This window comes from Salvia splendens, chromosome 21 (genome assembly GCF_004379255.2).
Source record: "Salvia splendens isolate huo1 chromosome 21, SspV2, whole genome shotgun sequence".
NCBI classification, from domain to species: Eukaryota; Viridiplantae; Streptophyta; class Magnoliopsida; order Lamiales; family Lamiaceae; genus Salvia; species Salvia splendens.
The window spans coordinates 17,667,178-17,688,727 of NC_056052.1; the positions used below are offsets into that span (position 1 = coordinate 17,667,178).

Sequence of the window (21,550 nt, forward strand, 5' to 3'; positions counted from 1 at the left end):
TTAATGTAGTGTATAAAGAAGTTTTAAAAATGATGAGTAATTATCCATTGTGTTTAATTCTTTATTTTGTGATAGATTTTTATCTTCCTACTCCATGATTTAATGTTTAAACATTATATTATGCGATTTGTTTCAAATTTATTATGCTTCAACGTTGATTTGTATAGATTTTTTATTCTCATATAACTACAATTGTTATTCGTATTGTTCATTGTTAATATTGATTCTAATTTTGTTTAATTAATTTAAAATTGAAAATTAATGTTTTAAAAATATATTAATCTGTAATAAAAGTGAAATTTCCACGTTCCACTAACTCATTTTCAAATTTTTATTCATAAAGTCAAATAATTTCTTAAAACTCATGCCGAATCAAAATGAGACTATAAACTGTGGACGGGGAAGAGTACGAGAATTCCAAACCATACCCCTATTCATTTAAGCCTTGATAAACAAAAAAACAGAGGCAGGCAGCCCATCATCAATTAGGCAGATTCTTCAATATCAGACTAGTTGTATACTGCATTGATCTTTGTCATTGCTTCAATCAGAACTTGGAACTTGAACTTCTCAAGAAACATCTATATTACAACAATAAGTTCTCTTAAATCTCAACATAATACTGCAGGAGTTCCATTTCAAATTTATGCATCTCTTCACTTGGGACTCATCGCATGTTTCCTTCAAACATTTGTCCATCACTTCCATTATCCTTTTCTCTTTCAATAGCAACCATGCCTGTAACAATCACATATTTCTCACTTTTTTTCATACAACAAATATAGGAGGTGTACATTGCCTAGGAGGCTATGACAATGGTCATTGTGCTCAAATTCTCTGTTCCTTTTCTCACTTATTATCTCTAGCACCACTACTCCAAAACTATAGACATCAGACTTCACTGAGAACTTGCCATGAAATGCATATTCCGGAGCCATATAGCCGCTGCATAAAAATAATACTACTACTCATTAATTAGGCCATCATGAAAAATAGCAGTCTAGTTTGATGGGATACAAGAAAGTTCACTATGTTCCACCAACTCTCTTAGTTCTAGATAGAGACTGATCCTCTTCAAAAGTTCTTGCTAAGCCAAAGTCTGATATTTTCGGATTAAGACTTGCATCTAGTAATATGTTACTTGTTTTTAGATCCCGATGGATAATCTTAAACTTGGAATTATGGTGGAGATAAAGCAGTCCCTTTGCGATTCCCATGATAATGTGTAGGCCACGTCAGAATTGTCCTTCTATCATGACCTGCACATGATCCAATACTTTATCAACATATTTATTAGATACAAACAAACAAAAGGATGAGTGAGATATTAGGCCAGCACCAAGAACAAAAGTATCCAAGCTCTTATTTTGTACGTATTCATATATTATCACCATTTCCTCTCGTTCAATGCAACAACCAAGGAGTTTAACGAGGTTTATGTGTTGAAGTTTTGTGATCAAGAGGACCTCGTTCTTGAACTCTTCAAGACCTTGTCCAGAAGATTTCGACAGTCTCTTAACTGCGATTTCTTGTCCTGTTGACAGACTGTCCTACTTATGAATATTATCAAGGGAGTAAGGATGCCTGATAGAGTAGAGGTAATGCTCAACTCAAAGCAATATGTGAAGGTTAGTTACCTTATAAACAGGACCAAAACCTCCTACTCTTATCATATTGTGTTGGGGTTTGTTGCTTCCCCAATAGTTGCCAGTTTGATCGATGGCATTTCTAAATCCTCGTCATACTTATTTACTGCCGTGGAGCATCAAAAAACAAAAGATTCAATGCCTCAGGCTCTGCTTAATTTTGTGTTATGGACATTATAACAAAGTTTATAACTTTTACCTCTCCTTTTCCATTTTGTTAGTAAAACTATACTTCCATTGATGAAACTCGAGACATGACCCCAGTAGCAATGGATATTAGACTTATTGGTTCCTTCTTCTCCTCCTCCGAAATAGAGCTAATTAGTATAGGAAAATTTACCAAGAAATATCATACAAATAGCTTCAAAATATGAGGAAAGGATCTTACACCAACCTAATTGTGAAAGTGGGACGCGGATATAGATGTTCTGCATGCTATGAGTAGCAGGAAGCTCTCTGGTGTCAAGAAGATCCCCGAACCACATCAAACACCCACTGCCACCACTAGTTATGTAGGGATTGGCACACGCAGAGCACTTACAGTTCCTTAGCACTCGGCTTTGCAGTCATCAAGGCTCATGCTAGTATTCAACCAGTATGTCAACATATCATGGTGCTTCACTCCTTTAACCTCTACAAAACCATCTCCACTCTCGCAATTCAACGGCCTAATTCTAGCACATCCACCACACCAATCTTGAAGATCCTATTCGTTGGGAAACTTAGGGGCAAATCCTGCGAAACACTCACACCTTTGCTCCTTCTCAACCGTGCAGATTCCATTGGGGCCGCAGCTCCCATACTCATCGCACTGGTCTCGGGGGAACGTGAACATGAGATTCCACTTATCCTTTCTGGGACTCATCATATACTGTTGGATGGCGCCAAAGGCGTCTATTGAGGTTCTCATGATCACGGAGCTGTGATAAGGCCTCCACATAGACACCAGCCTCCCTTGTTCGAAAATGTATTCAGCACTTGGGAAAGCACCATAGAAGCGAGGGATCCCGTTGAAATAGAGGCCATTCCACTTTCCACATCGAAATCTTTTCCTTGTGCCTTCCAAAATGAGTATCTCAGGCAAGCCGTGGTTGTCTATCTTCATCACGAAAACTCCGGGCGAAGGATCGTCTCAATCTCTCCACGATGTCAAATTCGTGATGAGATTAAGCTTCATACCTGATGTAATCAAATTCAAACTCTAAATATATGCAAACCGTCAAACAATGTACACTTTATGTATATATAATGTACTATCACTTATAATGAACATTATATGCATAAAGTGTACGTTGTTTGACGTTTTGCATATAAGACTGTTTTCTGTGCAAGTAATATGCAACTTGTTGTTCAAAGCAGACAATATCATACTAAAGTGAGTTCAGGTGTGCGTTACCGAACCCTCACAATACCTGGTAGCCCCGTGTCAGTTGGGAAATTGAAGCTTTGCCATAAGCAGTGGCCTTCCTCCGTCGAGACAACCAGGTTTCCGGTATCAAGGACGCTGCCGTTGGTGGATTCGTTGACCAGATAACAGCTCCATCTCTTCTGCTAATACAAAGACTTCCATTTAGAGAGATGCCAAAGTTAACTCCATGTGAGTGAGTGATGGGGTGGTTTCTGTTAGCAACCCAGACAACCACTTCAGGTGTGAATTTATACCAAATTCCTACAAATACATTCTTTGACTTTCCAGGTTGGAAAAATCCGAGTTCAAAGACTTGGCTTTCGGAAACCAAAGTCTCCCCAATACCAATCTTTTGGTTGTGGAGAAGTGAGTGATTTGCTCCACACGTTGATTTGAGAAGCACATAGCAGAGGATTGCTGTGAAAAGGTAAGGCGCCATTTTGAACACTGATCATAAAAATGTTTGTGATTGACTGATTGCAGAACCATGAAGACTTTATGGGGTAAATAACTTTTGAGTCAAAAAAATTGAAATTTAAACTAGACTTTTAAGCACAATCAACAGTCCGTATTGAGTAAAAAATTAAAGAATAATACTCCCTCCGTCTCATAATAGATGACACACTTAGGGAATGACACGAGATTTTAGGAGATATTGTTTTGTGAGTCGGGTGGAGAGAGAAAATAGTATATTTATATTAATGTGAGAAAGAGTGTTTTCCAAAAGAGAAATGTTACCTATTTTGTGAGACAAACTAAAAATAAAAGTGTGACATCTATTATGGGACAGAAGAAGTACACAATTCTTCTAATGAAAAATAGACATATAAAATAATAAAACTATAAACACTTAACAAAAAATACAAATGTAATTAATATCAATGTATTTAAGAGTGATGTATAGTACTCCTCCGCCCCACCGAAGATGACCACTTTCCTTTTTTATTTGTCCCAACTAAAATGATCCATTACTAAAAATAGAAACACTTTTATCTCTACTTTATTCTTTCTATTTAACAAACAAAATAAAGTTGAATAAAATCTCATGCCGTCCAAGGAAGGGGTCATATTTCTTGGGACGAAGAGAGCAGATATTTATAGGAAAAATCAAATGAGATACACCCTCTTATAACCACTTTTGTTTCCACAAATAAACAAATAACCAACAAATATTTAGGAAAATATCATAAAAAGTGGAAAAAGATCATTTACAACATGCATAAAAATTGGTGGGAAAAAACTAACTTTTTAAAAGTTCCATGATATTAGGTGCCAATATCCTAAAATTAAATTACATAAACATACCTTGTTTTAATATTTTAACCATGAAAAATATAAATCGTTTACCTATTGTGTAAATTGTGCACCTCAAGTACGTCATAGTTCAAAAGAACCATGGAAACAACATACCTATTGCGTAAATTACGTATGCAGTAGATCTTGGACTCCTAATAATCTTTTCAGCACCCAAACTGGAAATGAAGCATCAATTTTTGTTCCCTGAAATAAATATAATTCAAAAACATATTATGTATTTAATATTAAAAATTATATTAGACAAGAAAAGAATTGTTGAATTCTTTGCAAAGAGACATACTGTTCGGTCTTGCAAAATGTCTAGTAATTGAATGTTTTCTTCGGTACTAAATAAAATATAAAGTATAAAATATCAAAAACACAGGAAAATGAGACTAAATAAAGAACATACAAACATTTAAACTCTGTTTGAGGAATTTATGCGTGTTGATTCATCTCATAGTCGAGGTTTGATATTTATAGAAGATTTTGGAGGACTTTTGGCTACAAAATATCAAATTTCGAATTACATTTCTTGAACATACAAACCTAGCTAATACCTATTGTTTTATAAACATTTACTAAACTACACAATAGATTTTAAACTACTATAAAATATGTAAATATATATACATAGCTAATTGCCAAATTGACTGATTGCGGAGTACTAATAATCATTTAGTCAAAATTATCAGTTGATCTTAAAAAAACAATTTGTAAAATAGATTCTCATGGAATTATGGATATATTTATTGAGATTGCGTGAAATAGTTGGTCTTCAAATATTTGTTGATTATTTAAACACAGATTGAAAGTTTTTACCATTTGGTCAAAAAATAAAGCTATATTAAAATTATGAAGTTCACCATTAGACCAATGCAAGAACATAATAATTATTAAAGAACAGAATGCTTGTCACGACCGCACTTCCTAAGGATAGAAAGCACGGTGGATCGCGACTAATGGGGGAATTAAGAAGCGGGGAAGAAGGGGGAAAACAATCAAGGGAGTACGATATGTGGATCAAAAGATGAAACTTCATTATCAAATCATAGTCTCAGATCACGAAGCAACATAGTTTGAATAAAAATAATCCAACGGAATAAAGAAAACATCAGAGTTATAAAACTTGACGTAGCGGAAGCATTTGAGAGTTAGCTACTACTATGTATGAAGACACAATAGTAACCAGAACGTTATTGATTACAATTCTTGGCTCATTGCTCAACATCCTCCGCCTCCCGACCTCGCTCAACCTGCACATAGGGAAAACATATGCAGGGGCTGAGTACTTGATGCACCCAGTGAACTCATGCCCGAAATACATTTATCATTTAAGTTATGTCAAGCCATCATAGAGTGAAACTCGGATTTTACTTTAAAAAGACCGAGAGACACCAAAATCATTCCTTTAAAAGTGTCAGCGCTGACAATCATCATCCTCCATCATATACCATATCTGAACCTTCATGTGAAACGAGACTGTGGCCACAATCTCGATCACTGGACCGGCCGACCTAGGGGACGGCTCACGATCCCTATCAGTGCACTAGTCCGAGTAGGGACTCACTCCCTAGTCAGACCCGAATTCGTTAACTATCAAAGTCTAGTAGGATATTATCCCAGTAGACAATCAGATAGGCAATTCAAAACATAAAAACGGCATGACATACTATTTTAAACCACCCTTATTTCACCATAAACATATCATTTCAAAATAAAAGAATTTAAGTAATAAAGCCCACCTCGAAAGCTTAGAATTTTCCTTAAGCAGCTTCTCGTTCCGACCTTAGCGGCCGTGCGAACCACCTTTTCGGAAAATACATAAAGTTCACGTCAATCTCGATAACGAAGACATTTTAGAATGCATGCACTCTAATTAAAATCTTTTAATTCGTTTTCTCGGTTTTCGTGCATTTTCGATTATTCGGCGGTCGCCCAAGGCGTCGCGTGCGACGCCGGTCGGCCGCTTACGCTCGTTCTTTCCTCCGTTGGCTCCTCGTATTTTCCATGACGTCGGAAATAAATTTCCTAAAATTATTTAAACGCATACTTAATTCATCGCAATTATTTCTCCTCGTAAATACTTTTACTTCGCACTTGGGTAGTATTATTCGTGCTTCAAATTATTCCGGGATTTAATTAAATCATTATTCACGATTAAATTATCGGTCCAAACATCTAATCATTCCCCCACCTTTTATCTCCAATTTAAAATTTTGAAGCCCAACAAAAAGATTTGGAGCCCAACTAACCAAACATCCCATTTTAATTAATAGGTCCACTTTCAAAAAAACAAGTAGAGGCCCAAATGACAAAGGCCCAAATCCCTTTTTCTTCCACCATTTTACACGTCTCTCTCATCTTCTTTTATCTCTCTCTTCTCCTCTTCCTCTCTTCTTCTTCTTCATTTAAAATTTCCGCCGCCCCTCCCTTTTCGCGTCGGAGCCGCCTGCCCGGTGAGAGGAGTGCTGCCGCCGAGCGTCGCTCAGCGTCGTTGTACTCCCGCTGTCGCCTTCGATCCGTCAGCGTCGCCGTCGCGGTGGGGGTCCAGCCGCCGGCTTACTTAGCCGCTGCACAGTGCCGTCGTGGCTGTTCCGTCGCTGCTGCTGTTCGCCAACGGGAGCTGCTGCCGGAGTCGACGGACAGCGCAGCTGCTGTCGCCGGACAGCATAGCTGCTGTCGCGCCATCGTCCCTCCCCGTCGAGCCGCTGCCGTCGCTTCCTCCTCCCCAAAACCACTCCGAACCCGCTCGGAAACACTCCGAAAAGACCCGCAAGGTGTATTTTTATTATCAAGTTACGTTCTTTGGGACTTTCGATTGCATACGGCGAGTGTTTCAATTGTTGATTGTTATTTTGTTTGATTTGATTATGGAAGTGGATTATGCAATGATGTATGAAATATATATACAAAGATTCATGCTTTGAGGCTTGAAAAGAGATTATACCTCAAGAAGGATTGAATTTGGTGGTGGAGGAGCAAGAATGGTAGCAACCGACTTCCTTCACTCTCGGCTCTCTTCTCAAATTTTGTTTTGTTTGAAGTTGAAGTAGAAGAGTAGTGGAAAGATGAATGAACATAGGTTATAAAATGGGTGACTCTTGATTTTGTAGAATTAATTGTGAGAAGATGGAAAGTGAAGAGAGTTGGAGGTGAAGAGCCCCCATGGTGAAAGACCGTAGACTACTTGGAGAAGAAGAAGGAAGGAAGATTTTTTTTTTCTTTTGGGCTTGCTCTCATATCTTTGGAAATTGTATTGGGCTCAACATATATCATTTAAATTAGTTTGGGTTCATTTAGTTGAAAGCCCAAGTTGATAATTATTTAATTGTTAGGTATATATTGTTATGGCCCAAGGCCATTTTATATATACTCATTGGACTCTAATTTAATTTGAGAAGCCCAAATGTAAATATACGTACTTTATATTCTCGCATTTTTTCGATAATTAAAATTCGCAAAACTTTATTAACTTTTGTTATCTTGTTCAACACAAAATAAAGAATGCCTAGCGTCACAACTTATATTTGATGTTGTTCCAAATATAATTTCTTCGACCGTTCCTCGATTTACGCGCATCATCTTCCATAAAAAGTATGGGCGTTACAATGCTATTACTCCTATTACTTTTATTGCAAAATGCAGGCAACTAAACAGAACACCTATCTTGATTGAATTACAATGGCTATTGGTTCATTATTCTTGGATTTCAGAATAAAAAGTACATGCACATTGTAATCAATATTATACACTCCTCTCGCCCCATAAAAATAAGGACACTTTCTTTTTTCGTCCATCCCACAAAATTTTCTCATTTTCATTTATGGAAAGTTACCTCAAACTTATTATCCATATAAACACTAACAATAATATGGGTCTCACCATCCACTAACACTATTTTAATTATTCTTCTTCTCAGCTCTCTTACTTTACCAATGCATTAATTCCCGTGCCGTCCCAAATATCCTTATTTTTTTGGAACGAAGGGAGTAATTATAAACCAGTAATCACTACATAACTATAAACCAAATTTAATTTTATATAAATAAAAAATTAATATGCAATAGAAGTAAATGAATGAACATGTAATGAAAAGTAATTAGTTTTTGGAAACACATCAAACCTCTTAGTAGTTTTATTAGTACCTATTAATATTAAGCTCTTATCCTGTAACCTGACAAATGCATTAATAATTGATTGTCTGGTATCTAAAAGGAACTATCGGGTATGGAGAAGGAAAAGTGAGGACCTCAAGATAGATGGGAACACTGATTCAAGTTGGGTTTAACCTATAGATCGGAAGTCAACAAGAGGATACTTCATCTATGCATGGAGAAATCTAGTTTAGGGTTTAGGGTCACTAAACTCTAAATCTGGTCGCGTGGAAAATAAGAAATTAAAGGTTGTAGCTTTGTCAAGTGCAGAAGCAGAATTTCAAGATTAAGAGCGGTCTAACAAAGATATTGTGGTTAAGGAGGTTACTCAGTGAAATCGGTTTTCCACTAACTTCAAAAAACCAACTGTTTTGTGATAATAAAGCCGTCATCAGCATTTCATAAAATTCAATCCAATATCATGGGACTAAGCATGTGGAGGTTGATCGCCACTTTATAAAGAGGAGATTGAAGGAGGAATTATATAACTCTCATTTGTTCAATAAGAAGAGCAGTTTGCTGTCATTCTAACAAAGACTGTAAATCTAAAGTTTTTCAGTGAAGTTATGGACAAGTTGAGTATTGGTGATGTCATTGCTCAACTTGAGGAGGGGTGTCAAACATGCCATACTCAAGACTTACCAAGTGAAGAGAAGATATTCAAGGCAAAAGATATGTAACTGATAGGGAAAATATACATCTAGAAATGGAGTAATTCTCTGCCTAATTTACATTGTATTAATTCCTATAATAAGGGAGAGGACTCGATCATATATCAATTGACAAACTCATGTTTTTATCGGTTTAATTGGTCTGTTGATGTGCTAAATGCCGAGTTTATTACTCGAAATTGTCTTTGTCCAGCCAATTATTCTATCTTTTGGAGCTTTATATGTTTGTTGAGTGTTTTAGGAAAAACAGACGGAAAAGGAGGAAAAATGCGATTGTGCCGCTATGGAGGCAAAATGGCTCTAAACAGCACCACCCGGCCGGGTGAATTAACAGCACTGAAATTCTACCCGGCCGGGTATCCCAGTTTCAGCATGCGAGAGTCAGGAGGGGGTCGATAATGACCACCCGACCGGGTGGATTTACACTATATTATTTCACCCGGCCGGGTACTTCAGTTTGACGTCGATTTTAGCAGAAAATGCGATTTTGAAGAAAAAAATTAGAAAAAAAGGCTAGGGTTGGAGACTACGAGATTCATTCGACACCTACCGCCTCCAACACTCACACACACCTCGAAGAACACCTTTGAGAGAGAGAATTGAAGATTGAAGACTCTAGATCGGAAGATTGAAGCTTCATTCCATAGATTCGTTCCACATGAGTTCTTAGTATCTATTTTTCATGTTTTTGTTTGTATTCTTTGTGTTTGACTTGGTTTCCTCCATGAACATGAGTAGCTAAACATTTCTTGTAAAATTCTTGGTGATGATACACTGATTTCATAGTTTTTATCCAATTAATTTTGTTCTTACCTTGCTGTTGTAGTTATTTGATTATTCTTGGGTTTATTCCTTTCAATTGCTTGATCACCTCTTGATTGTGTAGGATTAATTAGATTAATCGGGAGATGAAATAATTAATCTGGAAAGAAGAATAATTCACACCTTAATACAACAGAACTCGAGAGAGTTGAGGTTTTGAGTGAGGTTTTTGACCTTATCGAGCTATTGGGAGTTAGGGTGTTTAGGATTAGAAGGGGACTTCAATCCTAACACCTAATCTACAGGTTTCTCACCTCGGGAGAGATTTAATCTATAATTGTGGTCGACTTAATAACTCTAGAGACACCAAAAGGTAAGGCAATTTGATTGGATAAGAGCTTGGAATGGTGCATCGGATCCTTGAGTTCTACAATTTTCTCCATATTATCTTCTCACTCCGTGTTTACTTGTGTTCACTTGTTTACTTGCTTTTTATATGCTTTTAGACTTTAGTAGTGTTAGAACAAACCAAACTTTTCCCGATTGTCTAGATAGTAGTTAACGTTTGTTCGTGGTAGTTAAGTTGATACAATCTTGTCTTTGTGGGATACGATATTCTTACTTGTTTTATGCTACACTAGCCTCGAATTGAAATTCGGATCCAAATTCTGAAAAAACAATTGAAATTTTTGCCAGCTGGTTGTTACCAAGTTCCAACCCATAAATTTGTAACCCTTTTTCACAATATAACAACGAGAGATGCAACATTCGTGGAATGCCACAGGCCTACAACAGTATCCGATTGTATAGACTTTCCACGAAGAGCATTCTGTCCAAAAATAACAAGAGCCTAACATCAAGCAAAGTCATGAAATGTGTTGGTAAGTTAGAATTTTAGTTCAAAAATGTTATATGAGGTTGTTATCTTGATTCATTGACGAAGGGATTCAGCTCATCCCATCCAGACAGTGGCGGGCAGCCATGGGAGAAACTGAACATAATGGAGGTGTTCTTTGCGAAGGGAACGCAGGGCTGTGAATCATCTCCTGTCTCGTAGATAGGTGCCACCCAATCTGATCTTTAATGGTGAAAATGCTACATGAATATGTGGCAAAAAATAGGAGGCTTTTAATGTATTATTTTCGGGCAAGGATCCTTGCTGCGCACAGTAATATGAACACACAACACTTTAAAAGAAAAGAAAAAAGAGATGAAATAAAAGAAAAAATACCTGCATTTTATTGTGTGAAGGCCTGTGTTTCAGATCTCTGGCCTTTATTTTCATCAAACATGAAAAAGTTTAGAGCTTTCGTGATGGAGAATACATTTTGAAAAATTAAGAGCCTTTAGAATTTGGAGTACCGGAAAGATGCAGCGAAGGCGAAAGGGAGTGGAAGCGGCATAAGTTTCAATTGTTTTTTTTTTCCAGAATTTGGGTCCAAACTTGAGGTGAGTATTTTGGTTAATTAATAAAATATTAAAAGGAAAATAATAAGAATAAGAAGAGAAATAATATAAAATAAAATAAAAATCTCAGAAAAATTCGCACATCAGTCTCATATTTTGAAAGATTAGCGAATTTAATCATGAATTTTGAAAAGTCAGCAAATTGAGACCATTTTTCTGAAATCTCTCTGCCACGATAGTGGTTGCCGACTCCAAAACAATAGTGGGACGGATCGACGGACAAGAAACACATCTCCTTCTCTATACCAAAACTGTATTACGGATTAAACACCTCTCCTTCTCTATACCAAAACTGTATTACGGATTTTCATATTTGGATGCAATAATTTTGGCCAGAATCTAAGAAATTTGAGCTTCAAGAGCGTCCAGGCCGGATTCGTGGAGTTAGGTGAACAGTCATATTTATGCAAACTAGGCGGCGATATAGCGCCGTGATCGACCAGTGATTGAGATAATGCGGTGATTATTTAGATGCACGTAATCGCGTGTAAAAATTATGGTAAGTACTATAGGTGAACAATGTAAGCAAGAAAAGTAGTATTAGTGATAAACGAAGAGCAGTAAAATTATGAAATTGTATATGACGTGAACATAAAAAAATATTAGAGAATTAGAAAAACAAATATGTAAAAAAATAACATTAAACACAAAAAAGGACAAAATATCGGAAAATAATACTCCCTCCGTCCCACAATAAGAGTCACATTTTGTCATTTCGGTCTGTTCTACAATAAGAGTTACATTTCACTAACTCAATGTAGAACAATGTTTTAAAAACCGGACCGGACCGGCTGGTTCGACCGGTCGGACCGCGAACCGGTAGGTAGTCCGGTCCGGTTCACCCCTTTAAACCACCACTGCATTGAACCGCCGTGAACCGGTGGAACCGGCCGGTCGGACTGGTTGGACCGTGAACCGGAAATCGGTTTTCTATTTTTTTTTCAAAATTTTTTAAAATTTGTTGTTGGTAGAGGTTGAACTCATGAGCTCTCTTCTAGTTAAGAAGACCTCTACCACTCCACCACATGTGCTCATAGAACAATTTGAACATTAAATATTTTTATACATTAACCATTAATTTTATCTACAAAAACTATTAATTCATTTTAATTTTATTATTCTTTAATATAATTGTTAATTATAATATATATAATTATCATCCTTTATATTTTAATGATGCTCTACTTACCACCTATATTATTATTAGTACCATATATAAGATTCATTATTTACTATAAATAAATTTTTTATATTACATACTTAATTTATATACCCTAGCTATTGACATTAATTTTATCTACAAAAACTAATAATTCATTTTAATTTTATTTTTCTTTAATATAATTGTTAATTAAATATTTTTATACATTAACCATTAATTTTATCTGCAAAAACTAATAATTCATTTTAATTTTATTATTCTTTAATATAATTGTTAATTATAAAATATATAATTATCATCCTTTATATTTTAATGATGCTCTACTTACCACCTATATTATTATTAGTACCATATATAAGATTCATTATTTACTATAAATAAATTTTTTATATTACATACTTAATTTATATACCCTAGCTATTGACATTAATAAATAATCTTATCTAAACTAATTAATAAGTACTTAATTCATATTTAATTATATATTATTTTACGAAATAAATTTTCTTAAATTAATATAAACATTATCTATTTTAATTCATGAAATATAAAATTTTTTATCTAGACTAACTAATATTAAATATATATATATATATATATATATATATATCTGAATATATTTGCTAAATTTTAATATTATTTATATTTATACATCACTAATTATCTATAAGGTTTAATGTTTTGTGATATATTATTAATTGTAAATCATTTACTAAATTTAATATATTTTTATATATATTTGCAACAGTAAAACGGTTAGACCAGTGGTTTGACCGGTTGGACCGGTTGAACCGTGAACCAGTAACGTCTCCGGTTCGCTTGTCGTTCCGGTTTTTAAAACATTGATGTAGAAATACTCAACTCGGATTCATACGATCCAAGAAGAAAGAGAAGAGAGAAAAATCTCGAATGAATGTTAGATTCCAAAAATATCCGAGTGTGAAGCTCAAAGCTATTTATATAAAGGGGGAAAATTAGCCAACTAATCACACACTTATTTCATGATTAACTAACAACTAATTAACTTGATCATCTCATCAATGAGCTGACTTGGCACCCACTCAGCTGCTGACTGGATCACGACTCAGCACAAGAGTCACTTTATTCTTCATGCTCCCAACTGCCCACAGCTTCTAGCTCTCACAAACCTTCACCATTTTTAGCACTCACTTCACTCATATTTTATTATAAAATTAATATAAAAAAGCAGATCTCATATTCTACTAATTTTTCTAATCCACTATCCTATACGTTTTTTAAACTCGTGCTCACATCAAATGTGACTCTTATTGTAAAACGGAGGGACTAGGAGTAATATTTACTTAAACAATATAAACTCTTTCACCTGACATTTTTAGTGATATTAGTTTTTTTTATATTGGGTTAATAGTTATTTAAATTATGAAATTTGGTCAAGGATTTTGGTCAATCCATGAACTCGTGAAATTGGAATCTAAAATTACAAATTTTGATTTTTTTGCAATGGTCTCATTCATGCACAAAATGCCGTCTTTTAACGATATTCAAAACGACGTGTTTCATTAAAATAAATATTTTTTTAATATTCCTTTATTTTCTTATTTCTCATTTATTTTGTTGAATATTGTCATTTTTAATATCAACAAAAAGCCGCCGAATTGTGTATGGATGGAACAATTGAAAAAATTGAAAGTTCATAATATAATCCTTTTATAAAATACAGCAAATATGTAAATACTACTCCTTCCGTTTTTTAAAAATAGCAACTATTTCCATTTTAGTTCGTTCCTTAAAAATAGAAACTTTAGAATCTTTCTATTTTAGGACATGGACCCCACAATCCACTAACTCTACTTGCACTAGTTTTTCTCTTCCACTCTCTTACTTTACTACTCATTTTTCTTTTCATCTCTCTTACTTTACCAATTCTTCTCACTTACTTTATCAATTGTGCATTAAAACTCGTGTTGTTTCAAATGTTTCTATTTTTTTAATACGGATGGAGTATCATTCACCAAAAACCTTTTTCAGTTTTACTCTTTTAAAAATTGTATCCATAGCACATATGTTTGCTTAGGGTTGGAACGGTACGGTATACCGTGCCGAAATTGTCATACTGAATACCGTACCGAAAGTGCGGTATGACCAAAAACCTTATCGCATACCGGTATACCGAAAAGTCGGTATACCAAAATTTAGATATCGTTACCTTACCAACATTTCGGTATACCGCAATATGCGGTAAGCCAAAATCACGGTACGGTATACCGAATACCGCATGTCAAAACCTAACATTCATGCATTAAATAGCAAAAATATCATTTTAAACATCTAGGAAATATCCAAAGTGATAAAAATCCATCACAAAGCAAACATAGTTCATGACATTCAAAATCCATTCAATTATGTTTAATAAAATTATATAATAATATATTTTATAAATAATAAATATGTTAAATATGGTATATCTGCGGTATATACCGCCAATTACGGTATATACCGTATTTGCGGTATACCGTGTTATACCAGTATATACCGTAAATTTGACGTATATACCGCAATTGCGGTATACCGCGGTATATACAAAATGCATACATTTACCGTACCTAAAACTGTCGGTACGGTATGATACCGTACCGAAAAGTACAGTATACCAAAAATTCGATATTTTTGATATTTTTTCGGTACGGTAAGTGCGATATTACGGTATATTTTCCCAACCCTATGTTTGCTAGGGAACCTTAAACCATCTACTCATTTAGTTACTTGCCTTTTATAAATCATACTCCAAGGAAAGCAAAATTTAGTGGGCCATTGTCCAAATTTTGAAAAAATACAAAAATCTTAACATTCATTATTTTGTTTTTAACAAAAGTTTCGTTGAACGCTCGAAAACTTAAGAATTGGGTTTACCGTAAATACTATTTCATTAAACATGTTCAAGATAAATTCTGGATATGTACTGCTAAATTAAATCTAAATATTCAGAATCCATTACTTGAACAGAATTTCAATTACTAGTAATATTTTAGAGCTGCGAATTACAAGACAAAAATAATTATCCAATTAAACATAAATATCAATCTTTTATGGCTCGGTCCAAATCAGGAGCCCAAAAGGGAATTTGGCCATTCAAAAGAAGATAGCCCACCACCCAACTAAATATGAACGAAAGGATAAGTGATGGGGGTTTAATAAATTAATAACTAATCCAAGCCCCTTGGCCTAGCGGTAAAGGGTGCTGGATACCGCGTCCATCCTGGAGGTCTCGAGTTCGAACCCTAGGTGGCGTAATTTGTCTTTCCTCCTTGTTATAGGAGTTGATTTGTAATTTCCTCCTTCATATATATGATATAAATATATAAAGTTAATTTAAAAAAAAAATAATTGATCCATCAGTATATCTGAGCCTTTTAACTTTGGGCCACTTTGATAGAGTGTTGGTTCAATCCGATTAAAAAAGGTTCAATCCCTCCGAAATTCACCCTGAAAGATTTTTGAGGGAAGGTGTTGGCAAACGAAACTATGATAAATATAACAACATCTCGAACCAATATAAAAAAACAACTTAAATCACTATATAGATGTCATGAGTCACTCCTTTTATTGTTAGTTAGTTAGTTTTAAGATTGAATCCAATAAATTTCTATCCATCATTACCTAATATAATTAGTGATTCATGAATTCACACCTAATTCATGAATTTCTATCTGTCCTATATTTGAAATTTCACATTGATCTAAAATACTCAATTTTACATTTTTTTTACTGTGATCTATATTGAAAACTATGATACTTAGGTGCATAAATACTGCATGCCTTTACAGCATTGGCCGACTTTGACCATAAGATTCAATTAACAATCTATCTAATTAGACAAATAAATGTCCGGCTTAATTAGGACCATTTTTTAATTTAACAACAAACAACCGCTACAGCCATTTGTAACATTCTAATCTAACAGCTCTTATTTTATTCATTTTTTCCCTTAATTTCGAAGCGACAAAAATTGTTTGATAAAATTGCCACCAAATTATTATAACTGGCCCGACGTCGTTGAAATAGTTTTTCCTAGATAAAAATGATGTTCAGTTAGCCTCATGTCATTTTTATATCGTTGAAAAAGTATAACTCCGAATTCAATAGTGGTGGTAGTTATTTGTTGATAACAAAGTGATTAAATATTAAGTTTAATCCATAATTAATTAAAATATTGCTAACATAACTATTTCTCTCGCAATAATGACACATGATTGAGATGTTATTTTGGGTGTTAGTTGGAAAGAGAAAATAGTATATTAATGTGAGAGAAAGATTTTTCTAAAAAAAGAAATGTGACAACTTTTATTAGATAAACTTAAAAGAAAAGTGTGATTACATCTATTATGACAGAGGGAGTATACTTTATGGAATGGAGAAAGTGATTAACAAATATTTCATTTGCTCATAATTAATGGTGTTATTTTTCTCCTATAGTATAATAATTTTCAACAAGTAAGCATTTTCTCTTGTGCAATATGTTACAGACTCAATTCTCACATCGGTTGTGAGAACAACTGGTATGAGGTATATAGACTAAATGAGCTATCTCTCCTTACAGATTAGTCTTTTGGGATGAGTTATCTTATTTGGTCGATATAAATTGATACTTTCATTGAGAGCTCAAACGGCTCAGAGTGGTGGCCGGGCAACGAACTTGTCGTGACCAACGAGTACGTTTGGGGGCGACTCAGAGTGATGACCCACGGAGTGGTCGCCGGGAAAAGAATCTGTCGTGACCAACGTGGCCGTGGCCAACGAGAACTCGGAGTGGTGGCCTAGGGTGTGGTGGCATGTCAAAGAACCAGCCGTGACCAACGAGGACGTTGGCCCTTAAAAGAGAGTCGAATGTTACGGACTCAATTCCTACATCGGTTGTGAGAACAACTGATGTGGAATATATAGACTAAATGTGCTCTCTGTCCTAACATACTAGTTTTTGGGATTAGTTCTCCTGTTTGGACTGTATCTAGGGCTGTCAATTTTTGACACGACACGATAACACGACACGAACCGGCACGAAATTAATGGGTTTGGGTCAGAGCTTATTGGGTTCGTGTCCTTATCGGGTCGACCCGTTAAGGACACGAAAATTTCGTGTCGTGTTCGTGTCGGGTTCGTGTTATCCGTTAACAAATAATATTTTAATATTATTAATTCTTATTATTTTCATTTTTCAATATTTATTAAATTGACTCTCATAGTCTCATATGGTCATAGCTCATTTAAATATTTAATCACTTTCCAATACGTGTTGTTATCGTGTCGTGTTGACCCGAAGTGGTTCGTGTCGTTAATGGGTTCGTGTCGTGTTCGTGTCTGAGGGTAGCGGGTCATGTTCGTGTTCGGGGTTTTCTTAACAGGTCGTGTTCGTGTTTGTTGTTATCGTGTTCGTGTCGTTATCGTGTCGACACGATAACGACCCGACACACACGATTTGCCACCCCTAACTGTATCACAATATCAAAATTGAAATATAGCTAGGAGTCTTAAATGGTCAACGAAAAGATGGTTAATCATCCGAAAATTTTCATTTCGATTTCGAACAATTCTTTACAAAAATTGTTTGCTATAAATGTTTTCATGAAGTAAAAGGTGTTAAATTTGAAATATCCTGTCAAATAATTGTATAAATGTAACCCTTGATACTTGTTGCTATAGAGAGATAATTGCAAACCAACTTAATTTTAGTCTACATGTTGTGCATCTAACCAATTATTTAATAACCTGTGTTGCAATCACTTACAACAATAATGTTTTAATTATTCGTTGATTTAATAGAAAAGGAGAATTTTAATTCAAACAAAAATTGACCTACAATTATGACTACAAAAATATCAACAGAGTCTATAACTTGCAAATTTTCCAAACATCTTATATAAATCCTTAATTTCGAGTACTATTATATATAACGCGACCCTATAGATTAAATATATAAGTATTATTGTGGGGAAGCATTGGAGTTTGTGAGTTAGAAGTTTTAATAAGTGCGTTTGGGAAAAAGAATTGTTCAACTTTTAATTAAGCTTCAAAATCAACAAACGAAATAGATAGATCAACAACCCTTTCTCATTATATTAATATAGTATTTATCTAACTAATTATTCTGTGTGTATGTGACAAGTTTTCACTCTGTCAAAAAAGGAAAAAGTTAAAAAGTGTAAATTCTTGTCATCTTCTTCAAGCAATGGGAAGATCATAACATGGCGTTATGATAAATTTGGAATAGATCTCTTCAATTCAGTAGTTTTGTGTGTTTCATTTTATTAGAGTTTTTTTTAGTAATTTTATGTGTATGTTTTTCAAGTAATAAAATATACAGATATGAGAGATAGAGAGAGTCCTCACCTTCATTTAAAAACCTATTTATTCATTGGTTTGATTATATACTTATGAGCTTATGCGATTGGTGATATTTCTATGTCGCAACTTTGGTGAATAAATGATAATGGAATGCAACGTAAATTTATAGCTGACATGACATATAATTAAGAACTTGTTTGTATAACATCTTAAACTACTACTCCCTAACTCCCATACAAGTAGAAATTTTAGGGACGTCACAACATTGGTAAAATAAGAAGGGTGTAGAAAGAAAAAGTGATTAATTATTAGTGGAGAACGGAACCCACTTATTAAAGGAAAATAAACTTGCCAAAATTAAAAAAAATGCTATTTTTATAGGACAAATCAAAATAGAAAAAAAAAATACTATTTTTTTTTATTCGGCCATGGGTAAAATCTGGCATCAGATTAAATGTGGTCAGGGTTTATATTCTAGGCAAATTTCAAAAAGTTAAAATATTGTCAATTTGTTCGCCAAAAGATAATTTTGGTTCGAAACCAAATTAGTTTAAACTTCATATATTTTATTATTGAAGCTAATTATTATAAAGCCCTGGGCAGATATCGGAGCTGCGTGCTTTTAAAACTGTATAGTAAATGTTTTTTTTGTTAGTTTGGTGTCAAATTTGTTTGAGTAGATAGATCATAATTTCATAATGAAGAAATACATAAATATTTTCAACCGAACGCCATATTTATAAAGTTCGAGGATGTGTAGTCCAAACGGAGCAACCAAACTTAAAAACATTGTGTACTACTTTTTCGTATGCGAATAATTGATTTAATTTAATACGGCTCGAGTTTTCAAAATTAATAAAAGAATGTGAGTGGGTTTTAGTCAAGATGAAGTCATTTAAAAATATTTTTAGTTTATACAAAGTACTCCTATATAACTAAAACGATCCAAAAATAACTTTCTGTGTTATGAACAAATCATTTAAAAAAAACACTCAATTGTTTTTTTTTTAAAATTAGCTCTATCTTTTATTATTTTGCTATGCATGACGATTTATTTATTTTTACAACAATTATCGAATTGTGATCATGACAAAATACCATATAATTTTGATCATGAAGAAAATCATACAGTATTAACATGCAAAATTTAAACTCTCAAAGTAGAGATGTCATTTCTACATTTTTTTAGCAATCATGATATCTAAAATTCATCAATGAATTCAATGGCCATGTTTTTTTTAATAAAAGAATAAAAATGTTACAAACAATTAAAATATGGCGAGCTGAATCTCAAATGCGATAGATTTGCATAAAAAAGAAATAAATAAATAGAAACAACTCACAAACAAGACACACAAAGCAAAGTGTATTAAGTGTCACCCTTTATTAGGGGCAAGAAAAAATATCGAAATACCGCACATTTCGTACCGAAAAAATACCAAAAATACCGGTTTTTCGGTATACCGCAATTTTCGGTACGATATCGGTAACGATATCAATTTTCCTATACTGCGGTATACCGTGCTATACCGAATATTCGGTATATACCATAGATTCGGTATATCGCGGTATACCAAATCCTTGGTGCATACCGAAAAATCGGTATATATTGAAATATTATACAAATATTATAATATAAAATTGAATTAAACAGAAAAAAATCTTCAAAAATCTTACTTTTAAATATTTTTGTGTATACAATAGATTTTTTTTGCATAATGGTATTACGGTATACCGTACCGTACTTCGGTATACCCATTCGGGTTAACCCGTTTAGTCTGTTTTGTATTCGGGTTATAAATTTACAGCTCTAACCCACTAATTTTACCGGGCTATTCGACCCCCAACCCACGAGTTTCGGGCTGGAGTGAGACAAAAAATTTACAAATAAGGATATTGATAGTTGAAATATGACAATTATAATAGATGTACTAGTTTTTTATGCAATAGGAGGATTCCATAAGTGAATAATAGTAGTAATATGTTTTTTCATATATCATTGATGTGTCAAGGTTTCACTTAGTGACAGATAGAGACTAGATGAGCAAAAACCGAAATCAGACTCCAGCTTATCGGGGTTATACTCCACCGCCAATCTCCCCGGCGGCAGCCCAACCAACATAAAATAAACCTAATAAGATACTCCTTTTATACACGTTCCTTGAGTCGTTTTTCAGTACGAAGTTTTACAACGTTGTGTTTAATGGGATAAATGGAGATAAAAATAAGTGGGGGAGAGACGAGAGAAAAAAGAAAAAGTAAAAGAAATTAGATAGTATTTTATTTTATGCCATACAGTAAAATAGCTTAAGCAATTTGTGACAACTCGAAATGAAATACTTTAGGGCATCCGCAATGGGCGGATGATGGCATGTCCGATGGCGCGCATCGTCCGCCCCATCCATCGTCCGCACCCATTGCGGGTGCGCGCCATAGGGCGCGGACGATAGTCGCGTCCTATACTTCGGTCGCGGAGGATAGCGCGGACGATGACCATCGTCCGCCCCATTGCGGCTGTCGCGGACGATGGCCGCGGACGATGGCCATCGTCAGCCCCATTGTGGAGGTCGCGGACGATCAACCGCGGACGATGGCACGTGGTTTCGTTTTTTTATAAATACCGTTCATTTTCGAAACTTACATTTACATAATTACTACGA

General features: G+C 34.6%; 2 long non-coding RNA genes across 5 annotated transcripts; one reads left to right on the forward strand and one right to left on the reverse strand.

The window, feature by feature from the left end:
* Window positions 1–616: 616 nt before the first annotated feature.
* On the reverse strand, window positions 617–3,491 carry LOC121784002. 4 transcript variants are annotated; one of them, XR_006046687.1, is made up of 5 exons: window positions 3,059–3,491; window positions 2,041–2,825; window positions 1,846–1,941; window positions 1,638–1,752; window positions 617–1,545 (listed from the first exon to the last, which is right to left on the reverse strand). It is a non-coding gene; the product is annotated as an uncharacterized LOC121784002 (long non-coding RNA). The 4 variants fall into 4 exon arrangements; XR_006046685.1 differs by having other exon boundaries at window positions 617–1,259; window positions 1,340–1,545; window positions 1,846–2,825; XR_006046686.1 differs by having other exon boundaries at window positions 617–1,534; window positions 1,846–2,825.
* A 3,259-nt stretch (window positions 3,492–6,750) lies between these two features.
* LOC121784477 lies at window positions 6,751–7,681 on the forward strand. The gene is made up of 2 exons (XR_006046706.1): window positions 6,751–7,340; window positions 7,467–7,681. It is a non-coding gene; the product is annotated as an uncharacterized LOC121784477 (long non-coding RNA).
* The last annotated feature ends 13,869 nt before the right edge of the window (window positions 7,682–21,550 follow it).